The sequence below is a fragment of the Clarias gariepinus genome, chromosome 23 (genome assembly GCF_024256425.1).
Source record: "Clarias gariepinus isolate MV-2021 ecotype Netherlands chromosome 23, CGAR_prim_01v2, whole genome shotgun sequence".
Lineage (NCBI taxonomy): Eukaryota > Metazoa > Chordata > Actinopteri > Siluriformes > Clariidae > Clarias > Clarias gariepinus.
In genome coordinates, this window is record NC_071122.1 from 20,436,654 (window position 1) to 20,448,837 (window position 12,184).

General features: G+C 38.3%; 1 protein-coding gene across 1 annotated transcript in view; it reads left to right on the forward strand.

The window, feature by feature from the left end:
* Window positions 1-12,184, forward strand: part of fhit (fragile histidine triad diadenosine triphosphatase) — a 274,131-nt gene that overhangs the window by 97,394 nt on the left and 164,553 nt on the right. The window lies entirely within an intron of this gene.

The window sequence follows — 12,184 nt, forward strand, 5'->3', positions numbered from 1 at the left end:
AGCAGAAAAACAAATCAAGGTCTGTAGTTCCAAAGAATCCTGTCCTTTTAGTGGCAGTAAATAGGGTCAACACAATTGCTAGCGATGATGGCATGTTACATAAATGTAGATAAACATATATGAATATTTAATTAAGGTAAGTGGTACTGAGAGCATAAACTAAAATCATAACACACTTTGTCATATTTACGTTAAATTCATCTATTTCACATGGCAAGTAAAGCTGACACATTTTGAGGACCACGGCATAACCACTGCCATTTTGGACACTGTATATCCGATGCTGTTTCAAATCCACTTTATATCTGCTGCCACTTTAAGGATGAATATACAACCGCTGCCATTTTTCAAACCTCTATGTAACCTAATGAGGACAACCTTATAACCGCTGCCATTTTGAAAACCACTGTATACCTGTTGCTATTTTGAAGACCACTCCATGACCGCTGCCCTTTACAGGACCTTTGCGTAACCGCTTCTATTTCAAAGACCACCACATTACTGCTGCCATTTTGAGGACCACTGTATAACTGCTGCCATTTTTTAAATCACTGTATATCTGTTGGCATTTTAAAGACCACTCCATGACTGCTGCCATTTAGAGGACCTTTGCCTAACCGTTTTTTATTTCAAAGACCAGTGTATATCTGTATAGTGGTGTAGTGGTTAGCACTGTTGCCTTGCACCTAGAGAGTCTGGGTTCGATTTCCATCCAGGCATTTTTGCATGTTCTCCCTGTTCTTGGTGGGTTTTCTCCGGGTACTCCGGTTTCCTCCCACAGTCCAAAAATATGCAGGTTAGGCTAATTGGCGTTTCCAAATTGCTCATAGTGTGTATGAGAGTGTGGATTGCTCATTCACACACTACACACACAGAGGATGTGTGTGTGCCCTGCGATGGATTGGCACCCTGTCTAGCGTGTACCCCACCTCGTGCCCTAAGCCTCCTGGGATAGGCTCCAGGTCTCCGCGACCCTGAATACAGGATAAAGCGGTATAGAAGAGGAATGAGTGAGTGTATATCTGCTGAGGACAACTGCATAATTGCTGCCATTTTATACCACTGTATAGCCAATGCCATCTTAAAAACCACTGTATATTTTGCCACATAACCGCTGACACTGTGAGGACCTTTGCCTAACTGCTTTTATTTCAAAGACCACTGCACAACGCTGCACAGCCTTTTTAGACCACTGTATATCTGCTGATTATTTAAGGACCACTGCATCATTGCTGCCATTTTGGGGACCGCTGCTTAGTTGCTGCCATTTTGAGGACCTCTGCATAACTATTTGCATTTTGGGGACCACTGCTTAATTGCTGCCATTGTGTAGATCACTGTATAACCATTGCCATTTTAAAAACTACAGTATGATGTATCTTTTGCCATTTTGAACAGTGGTATATACTACTGTATACCTGCTGCCATTTTGAAGACCAGTGTATAAACACTTCCATTTTAAAGCCACTACATAACTGCTGCTATTTTGAAAAGCACTTAATAACCTTTGGCATTTTAAGACCACTGAATAACCCTTGCTGTTTTGTGGACCAATGGATACATGCTGTCATTTGAGGGACCGAAGACCCAGGTAAATGACTGACTGTTTTTAGTATTGTTGTCTCATTTTGATTCATTTTGTATGACTATATGTAAGACAGCTCTCCCAAGCAGAGGTGTAGCAGATTCCGTTCTTTTATCCAGCCTACAGTACAGTACAACAACTGGGCCTCAGCAACAAGAGTTGCTAACATTTGCATAAGCTACTGTATTTAGTAAAACATGGAGCGCAAATTTAATAAGTCAAAAATAAAGTTTGGCTAGTTATCAAAATATATGCCTTTAAAAAAAAAGATTTTAATTGAATCCATATTTTATCTAAAGCATGGATTTAACCAGCCATCTTATGTAGTATAAGAAAACCCGAGAGTAACCATGAAGTTGCGAACATCTAACACAAGACTGATTAAATTGTCAGAGGGCACTGATGTGTAACAGAACTTATATATTAACAGAATGTATTGCGAGCCGGTATACGCATTGCTCATATGGTGGAGTAGCAGAGATGTCAAAACTTTAATAAATTCATTTAGGAGGTAAAGTGACAGCTGCTGTGATTGCTCATGCAATCAGGAATATGCATTTTTAAAACTTGCTGTCATTAAATATTTCAGACGGATGAATGCCAGTGAAGTACAGTATTAAGCACCATTTAGGGTTGTTTGTGATTGTGTGTTCGTGACCTGTGGGTTCACTGGGCTATATCTAATTTTGTGCAGGTTTACGACTTGTTCCTGGAACTAAAATGATTGAAAAATTAGGATAAATGCGCCTATTTTTAAAGAGCTGGTCAGAAGCTACATTTAGCCGTAGGATTATTTGAAACCACATCCTCTGTGTTAGTTAATGTGCTCAAGGCTTTCACAGCCAAAATAAGAAAACCCTACTACGAAATATATAAGGAATACAAAGTGCCTTGGATCATCATTTGTACCTGCACCTGTCTTCCTGCCTGAAACAAAATGCAGCTTTTTTTTTTTTTTTTTTTTGCCTATTAATCTTATTGCTAATGTAAACCTTGCATATATTAGCATGATTTTCAGCACTGATTTGTTTGAATAATTTCTCTGGAATAATAATCAGTCCTTGTTGTTTTTTGAGAGATGGTGAAGTGCTGTTCGAGCTTTTGCAAGTTCTCCTCATTTAGATTAGGTGCTTATGGAAATAGTTTTTTGTGTTGTCTTGTACTGTAGGGCATTGTATCGAAGGGCAGTGCTACAGTATACAGTCCTGAAGGCTTGAGGGGGTACAGTGTTCTGGAGCCATGATGAATACATTAGCATGCTTTAGACAAACCTTCTGTAAGCCTGAGAACTTGTTCTTTCTGCTAAACTTCGTGATCATTGAGATGTTAAAGGGCAAGGCTTGGATGTACAGATGCAAGTGAGAAAGAGAGAGAGAGAGAGAAAAAGAGTTCTGTGAAGTTGTGCATAAACATGTTTGTCTTTTTTTAACGATGTATTTAAAATATTCTGCTTGGTGTAGGATGGTGGGTGAAAGTATTTCTCCTGATGAGCATCAGCAAACTGTCACAGTTCTCGTGTAGCACTATCACAAAAGGCAGAAATGTAGAGCACTTATACATCCATTAATGGTCTTCTGAAGAACTGGTGAAATTTAGAATGCATGCTTTCTTACTGAGCAAGTTTTAAAAATATATATATATTTATTCCAACAAAATGCACTTGAACTTAAGAGTATGCATGAATGTGAATCATCACGAAGAACACTTACAGTATAAGTGCGTTTTTTTTTTTTTTTTTTAGCTAAATGTTCACAGTATCCTATAGTCAGTACAGTACATTCAACATGCATCAGGCTTGAGCACATTTTTAACAATCTATTAAACATGCTGTTTAAAGACCATAATACTTTATCAGCTTGTGTGTACAGTCGTTATGTGAGTTGAGTGCTACTGAGAAAGACTTCCAGGTAAGTGTGATTTCATGTCATCTATGTATTAGTACAATACATGGAACAAAAATGGACACTACATCACATTATATTACATGGTTTGGATGTTGGTAGCGAAACTTTTAAGAGATCGTCCCTAATAGTCAGAATGCACTCAAGCAAGATCAGAAATAGTAACTCGGAAAGCAGATTACTTACAAACAAGAAAACACGAATAAGGCTAAGATGGCTTTGATTTTGCATTAAAGCTTTATCCAAAGATATTAAGAGCAAAACTCTCCCTCCTCCATGGTTTCTTGATTGGAACTTCAAACATTATGTCTATTTAACGATTTACCAAAGAGAAATTTATTATTGGTTTTAACTTTTACAAGAAGACGATTCAATATATATTGCTGGGCACAAAAAATCACACACTCTTAGGGCTTTATTTGAACACCCTTAGCTTTGATTACGGCACACAATGTGAGTCTAGACCTAAGCAACTGAAGTAACCCCAGATCATAACACTGCGTGCATCGCTTCACGCGCTTCCCTTCTCACTCTGACACGCACATCGCTCTGGATTTAGGGTCAATCTGAACTCATCAGATTGCGTGATCTATTGGCATTGCTCCAAAGTGTCCTTTTTATGCTCCTTATTAAACCGAAGCGTTTGTTTCTGATTAGTCTCAATAGTGAATGTTTTTATAGACACACAGCCGTTCAGTCTCAGGCCAGTGAATTCTCATCATATTATGCGTCTTGAATCTCACTATTAAACATATCTCTGATGTCTACTATTGATTTTTTATTCCAAATTTGATCCTTCTCAAACTGGGACTCTTTCTTTGGTAAAATTTATTGATTAGATGATTTTTACTGTAGATGCACGTCTATGTTTTTGTAACACAGGTCATTGTTTTTTTCTGGAGATTTGCATGTTTGGTTTGTGTAGGTTGCATGTACTGTACAGCATGAGACCCCATGCCCTTCCACCGCCTCACTAACCTGTATTACCTGCAAAAACATGTGGCGTTCTGGATCGAACCTCCTCCTGTGTTCTCATGAAGCTCCTTTGAATACCGTTCTGATTGCATAGAAACGCACTGCAATGGAATGATAGAGTTCTTTCTAGGGAAGAGAAGCTGATTGGCTTTGCATGACATGGTAGGAGTTGGTATGCATCTCAGCGCAGTCTGAACTTCTGCTGCAGGACTGAATGGAAAGATTGCGCGCATTCTCTTGCGAATTTCATGTTCACGAGCACGAATTTCATGGTTATTGCTTTCACAGATTCTTTTGCTTTTCAAATTTTTGCTATGAGGCGTTCAAATTCGCATTGTGCTACAGTAGGCTTAGGATGTAGGAGTGTTGATTGCAATGGAAAGCAACAGCAGAAGAAAAACTAAATAAATAAATAACGCGATCGGCGAACAATAAAAAAAAAACAGAAATTGATTCTTACAACACGTCAGTTAGACGAGTGGCCTCTCGACAAAACCCCTCAGTGCTATTTGAACATTAAATTCATATACTAGCTTCCAGGCAGCAGTAATCAACAGTCAGATTCATTTGACAATAAGTGTCTATTCATCTTGTTAATTTACCCACAAATCCATTATAGGATCCGTGCAGCCAGAGAGCGCTTAAGTAAACACTATAAAATCCCCGTCGGAACATTTTACCAGTCTATGCATCACCTATATGGGACAAGCACTCTCTCGTATCAGCAAAGGCAATAGCCCAGTCAAGATGTTTCTCAATACAGATGCCGCTCAAATGGCCCTGTTCCTGAAATATACGAGACGTTCACGGCAGTTACTTAAGCTTTTGGCTCGCACAGGTAGAGTTCAGTTGCATAGTCATAGCTCTTTGCCAAACATAAAGTAATAGCAATCAGAACGTGTTCAGGGGCCGAGCGCAGAGACGAGCAAGTCTAGCGAGCGAGACGGAACCGCGAGTACAGAGGAGAAAAGCTGCAGGGGATGGTTGTACCGGTTGGAATTTCAACAGCTTAATAGGTTAAAGGATCAGGTTTTTTTTTTTTTTTTTTTTTTTTAGGGAGCATTTTAAATCCTTTGCACAAAAAAAGTTTTTTTTTGTTTTTTTTAAGCTTTTGTATTTTTTTTTTTTTTTTCTTCAACCAGATTTTTGTTTAAAAAAGAAACCAGCAGACGATCCACGCTATGGTACACATGTCATGTTTTACTCCCACCCGATATGTCTACAAAGCACACACATAATCAAAGCAGTTGATACAGAAATAGTTCCCTAAACTCTGTAGTGCGGTCAGCATTACGGTTGCCAGATCTCACAAATTCTCTAACCCATGTATATAAAAAATGTATAAGCATGCCCTAAAAGTAGCTAAAAGTTCAGCCATTGGAAAAGGAAATGAAATGTATTTACTTTTTCTTAGGCTTTGTCTGAGAAGTGAGTTCACCGTGGTGTATGCGCATCTCTTTGCAGTATTATTATTTTTTTCTCTGCACTTTTCTTTTCTTCTGTAGTCTTTGCAATACAGTATGTCCTTCAACAGAAACGGTTCATACAGTAGATGCCGTGTGTACTTTTTTTCCCACTCTTTGCCAGCATTTGATGCTATTTAATTCTGATTAACAAAAAACACCCGGCTCAAAACCTCAAAACACCCGACACCCACTGATTTGCTTTTTACACCAGCAGCCTTGTTCCAAAATACTCGTTTCTCTATGGATGTGTTCAGGCATTGATTTATTTAACGCAACTATTACAGTAAAAAGCTGTATTTCTGTAAAAGCTCTTTTCAGCTAAGGGATGTAAAAAATATAATGTACTAATACTAATAATATATATTCTTTATCCGTAGTTACAGTAAATATATATATCAGTAGCTAATGCATCTGTACAAACTAACCATAATGCTCATTATATTTTGTGCCACCAGTGTGAGCTTTTCATAAAATCCTTTATGGCTAATATAATTTGGTGATTATTTTTCACAGAGATGAGTCTTAGCTTCGGAATAAAAAAAGCCTTATATTAATTATATTTATTACTTAAGCTGACTTTCAGCACTTGGCTCCAAAGGCAGCAAATTTCGTCTGAAAAGAGAAACTATAGCAGCGATTTCAAAAAATAGAAATAATGATATAAATATATAAGTGAAAGAATAAAACTCAAAAAGTCTCGCCGTTTGATTAATCATCTCCCCGCTGAATGCATTAATCTCTCAATACTCCAAATAGCAGATTGCTAGAGATCTAGTAATCCTATTAAAATTCATAATTAGCACTGTGCTCCGTTCTTCCTGTGGTAGAAAGTGGAGGGAGGGAACATTCACAATTAATTCCAAAACAATTCCTTTCATTATCACTTCATCTTCACGGCACCGAAGCCTGCAGGAGCGCGGCGTGGGATTACTGTGGCGCGGTAGTGTGTTTAGTGTGTGGAGTGTTTGGGGAACAGTGTGGTGTCACCGTGGTAAATGTCAACAGCGGGCGAGGCTCTTTCACCGGCCGTCCACTCCACAGGAGGAGACAGGAATCATGGACAACAAGGCACATGAAGGGAGGTCAATAACCAAGGGTTGCTTTAAACAGTGGCCTCTGCTGTTTATGTCCAATGGAGACCCTGTGCTTTTGTCAAGCTCTCTGTCCTGCTTATCGAGGGGACACAACTTATTTCTCCACCCTGATGCCAAGAGGAATATTCTTTTATATGAACACAAGGACAATTTTCTTTCTGTTTTATTTCCTATTTCAAAATAAGATGTGGGCATAGCAATATGCTTTACAGTAACCCCAGACTTAAGCTTTTAATACAGTACCTAGGCCCAGTTTCTCATTCCAGATCCTAATGCAGGTAAAAGTACCAGCCTCTAATTACAACCCTCTAATCCAGACCCTCATTTTAAGCCCCTAGTTTCAGCACCTATTTTTAACCCTTGTACTCCCAGGTACTAATTTCAAGATCCTAGTCCCAACACTTAATTTGTAACCCCCCTACTCCCAGGCTTTAATTTTAAGACCCTAGTTTTAGCACCTAGTTTTAACCCCTGTGCACCCAGGTACTAATTTCAAGATCCTAGTCCCAGCACCTCATTTGTAACCCCCCTACTTCCAGGCTTTAAATTTAAACCCATAGTCCCAGCACCTAATTTGAAACCCTCCTACTTCCAGGCTTTAAATTCAAACCCATAGTCCCAGCACTTAATTTTAATCCCTGTATTTCTAGATTCTAATTTCAAGCCTCTAGTCTCAGCACCTACTGTAATTTTTAACTCCCTACTCCCAGACTTTAATTTCAAACCCCTAGATTCAGCACCCAATTTTAACCCCCTAATTCCAGTCTCTAATCTTAATCTTCTAGTCTCAGAACCTTATTTAAATGTACCCTAACCCTAGCCTTTAACAATAACTTTCAAATTCATCTCCAAATTCATAAACCTTAGGCCTTGATACCCAGTTGCATTCATTTACTCAGAAGAGGCCCAGAATATTCTGTAATAACTTTTGATAGGGTGAAGCAATCTGAAGGAAATAATGTACAATGTGATGTTAGTATATGAGCTTTGGACATGCTGGAACGCCACTGAGTGGGACCAATAAAATAGGCGCCGTACCGATATGGACAAAAGAATCAGATACTGTCACTGGTTCCGATATGTTTGTCACGTCAAAATGTGCCTGGCAGAAAATGGAGATAATTTCTAGCATGGCATGTAATGCAATCATACACATGTCAACGTAAGTGGCGTGTTTCTGGTTCAGATTGCTTCATCATAGTTGTTACAGAATATTTAGGGCCTCTTTCGAGTGAATCACCCGGTGTTTCCTGGGCGAACTCTGTCTATTCCTGGCTTGTACTTTGGGTGGTTTGGGTGGAGATGCATGTTTGATGAAGATATTTATCTTCTTGTTTGCCCTGGAGCTTTTTGATATCAGACCCTTTGCAAAGCCAAAGCCCTTTTTACCGCCCCTGTTTACTCGGGTTTTTTTTATGATGTGCAAATGGCGATTTACATCGTGTAATTTAAAGATATTCACTGTTGTGTTCCAATGTTTACCGCTTTGGCTCTCCAGCAAACATGTGCGATTAAAGAATGTTTATGTGTCCCTGTTTTGGTTCAGTGTGTGTCGTTGTCTTTGCTTTTGGTGTTCAGGAATTTTAATCCTGTAGATCTGCTTGTGTTTGGTTGTGCAGCGGGCCCTGTGGTGCTGTGTGTATTGTGTAGAACCTCCTAGAACCTTCCCCTAAAGCGTATTTGTGAGCGGCCATGTCTGTAGCTGCGTGCACCAGCTTTCTCTGAGCTTCCCCTTGTTTTTTCCCCTCTCCATATTCATTCACCCCAGACGTCCCTCTGCTGCATGGATCACTGTGCTTTTGTGCCTGGAACCAGATGAGGGAGAAATCAGGTCATTGGATATATGAAGCTGTAGGAATCGATTAGTATTTTTCGGGGTGGGGATGCTGTGTGGGAGTGGAGTGGAGCTCCAGCAGTGGGCACCGCTAGGCATTATTATGACCGTTCACAGTGTGCACTGGCTGGGTTAGGGCAGATCTGATGGAGTCATGGAAAGGACAATGTTAGCGAAGTACATCTATCTTTTTTTTTTCTTTCTTTTTTTTCTAAGTTCAACAATATTATCTGAGTAACACGTTCCATAGCATGATTTGTCACAAAGCTCACGCTATTTGAACAATCCAATGGCGACACCGCTGAGAGAGAAAACTGGCCATGATATAATAAAGACAAGACCTTGAGAAAAAGTGCGTCTCCAAAGGGACGCTCATTTTTCCTCCTCCTGGCACATGTATCGACTGTGTATGCATAGAATTGATTAAACACTAGAGAAAGGAACAAACTGTGACTAACTTGCCGAGCATCTTGAGCTCTCCGCCGCATGGCCACCCACACTGTGTGCGTTTGACCCGTTGTAACAACTCAGCATGCAAATTTCCCAGAAAAATTCATCTGCTGAAAAGTTTCTTGATAACCGAGAATTTTTTTTGGAAGAAGCATCAAATGATGCTTCAGCAAACCAAACACAGAGATGCAGCTGTGCTTGGAGCAAAATGACCTCATTTACTACGTTAATTATCTTAACTATGATTAGGTGAGAATCTTTATGGCCATGTTTCCTATCAGTCCTGGTGCAGGTGTGAGAATAATTACTGTAATCCTGAACACTGGAGAATTGAAGCAACCTGTCAGGGTTATTATAATGAAATTTGCATGTAAATTATTATTATTATTATTATTAATAATCATAATAATAATAATAATAACAATCATGCTTTTAATTATTATTATTATTATTATTATTATTATTATTATTATTTGGTTCATATTATAATTGTGTAACTATTTCTCCCCCTTTCATTTCTCATATACATATAAAATCATTTACATAATTGCCACTGACAGGAACATCTAAACCAATTTAAAACAATAAAACTAAAATTACAGCTAATTTCTCTTTCTCGCTTCCCCACGCCCTCCCGTCTGTCCCTCATTTTTTTGCCTTTTATACACACACACACACACACACACACACACACACACACACACACACACACACGCTCTTTACACAAAGAATTTCTTGTCATGCATGTTTTGTTCACTTTTTTTTCTTAATTTTTAATTTCGCACAATTTCAAAGGGACTTTGAACACAATCAGCCCTAGAAGACTGACTCCAAAGAAGAAAAAAAAAGTGAAGCTGTTTATTGTTAGTTTTTTTTTTTCTTGCATCTAAAGAGAACAAACAAATTTATTTGGAGCTTTCTAACAGTAGGCATATTTTAGAATTTAACACCATGATTAAATTGAAAAAAAAAAAAAAGTTGTTTTGTGCTTTGCTTCTTTCTGAATTTTTTTATTTTGTATTTTTTTGGCATATGTGTAGTTACGTCAATTACAACTTGATTGCTTCATTTCAAATCCATTGTCATGGTGTACAGAGGCAAAATACGAAAATTGCTTGTCATGTTCCTGCAAAACTATAAACTTTTTGGTCTTGAAGACTTCATTAAAATTTTATTAAAAGCTGCAAAGCTTTAACACTGGCGTCTCCTTTAAAAAAATGAATAAACGTATTGATACTTGAAACTTCACGTCTCTATAAATTATTTAAATCTGTTAATAAATAGTCATAATTGTGATATGCAAGTCCAACTATCCGAAGACCATAAAGTTTCCACGACATCCCAAAAATATCAATGATTGTAGAGGAAACGAGGTCAAAATGGAACAAAATGTGCTTTATTAAGTTCATACTTACTGCGTTTACTCTCACTGCGTTCGTACTGGATCAGTGTGACGGGGTAAGAAACCTTGCCTCCTTGGAAATTACTGTAAGCGCTTTGCTGTTATGGAAACTGATTTGACACCACATGAACCAGTTAAGAGGAGTTCAGAGATGGAGTGTGCAAGGACATTTTTCATGCATTGGTATTATTTTAGATCAAGATGTAACCAGTGGACAGAACTGACTTTGGCTTTCGAGAAACTTTTCGACTCAGGGTTCAATCAATTACCCTGGGATTCCATAAAGAGACAGTGTATTCAAAATTTCAATGTTTGCTAATTAATTCGGTGACCAGGTTGCCATGAGAGTTTAAAAGTTATCTCGTGTTTTCCTTTTACAAAACTTTTCTCAACACTATGCTGAAGCAGTGTTTGGAGGTTTTTGCATAATGTTATTATTTCTGTATAGCTTAAAAAAAGCTTTTTTTTTTTTGTAGAATCCCTCCATTTGACAAGGTTCTGCTTTTGTATTATGTCGTCCATGGAAACGTTAAAAAAGTTATTCATAAAAAGCCTAAATGCAGTCGTGACCCTTCCAAAGTCTCTTCAGACGGAAATATCAGACAGCATGTGGCGAAGGATTTCTCGTTTGCAGTTAGTCATCAAAACAGTTTGAATATGATCCAAAGGTCTTTTCAGGTAGCTCATATTCACGAAGCTCTTCAGACTCCAGACTTTTATCACCAGACTGAGTCTGACTCGGATTGTAAAATAAACATTTTCATTAAATCCTCTTCACTTTCCCACACAGTAACGGCATACTGATGGTTATCCGTGCTTTATGTTATAACTGACTGGGACAGTGATTCACTGCAGGAGGCTTGAATGCAAGTTAACGTTTCCAGTAACTCCCACTTCACTCCCACTCGGTTGAATTTAATCCACTTCAAAACCCTAGAGGAGATATTGTCTTAGAACTTGGGAGTTTGGAAAAGTTGTGGGGAGAGAAAGAAAAAAAAAAACAAGTTATGGTTTTACCACCCGTGTTAACTTGCTTTTTTTTTTTTTTTATTTGGAAATAATCCACTGTACAGTATGTGGCTGTAATATCAGCTGCTTGGACAAACCATAAGATCATTAACTTGGCCACCAATAATTCTTACTCAATTACCTGAAATGCATAAATTAATTATGTGCATTAATGCAATGTGTGGAAGATGACTGAGATCCCGCATCCCTGTGATTGTCAACTTTATCCGAAGCCTCCATCCTGTCCTGATCACGAGTTTAGTATTGAAGCATCACGCTGATGTCATCGCCAAAGTCTTGTTTTAAAGCTGAGCTTTTGGGCAAAATATCTTTATTTAACATTGTCTTTCTGCTGCATTGTGACACATTTTGCTCAACTTTATAATTCGTGTTTGTATTGCTGATTCAAAAAAGGAAGGATCAGCATTGGTTCTTGCTCATTTTTACAATATGTCCAGAGTTAGAGTTA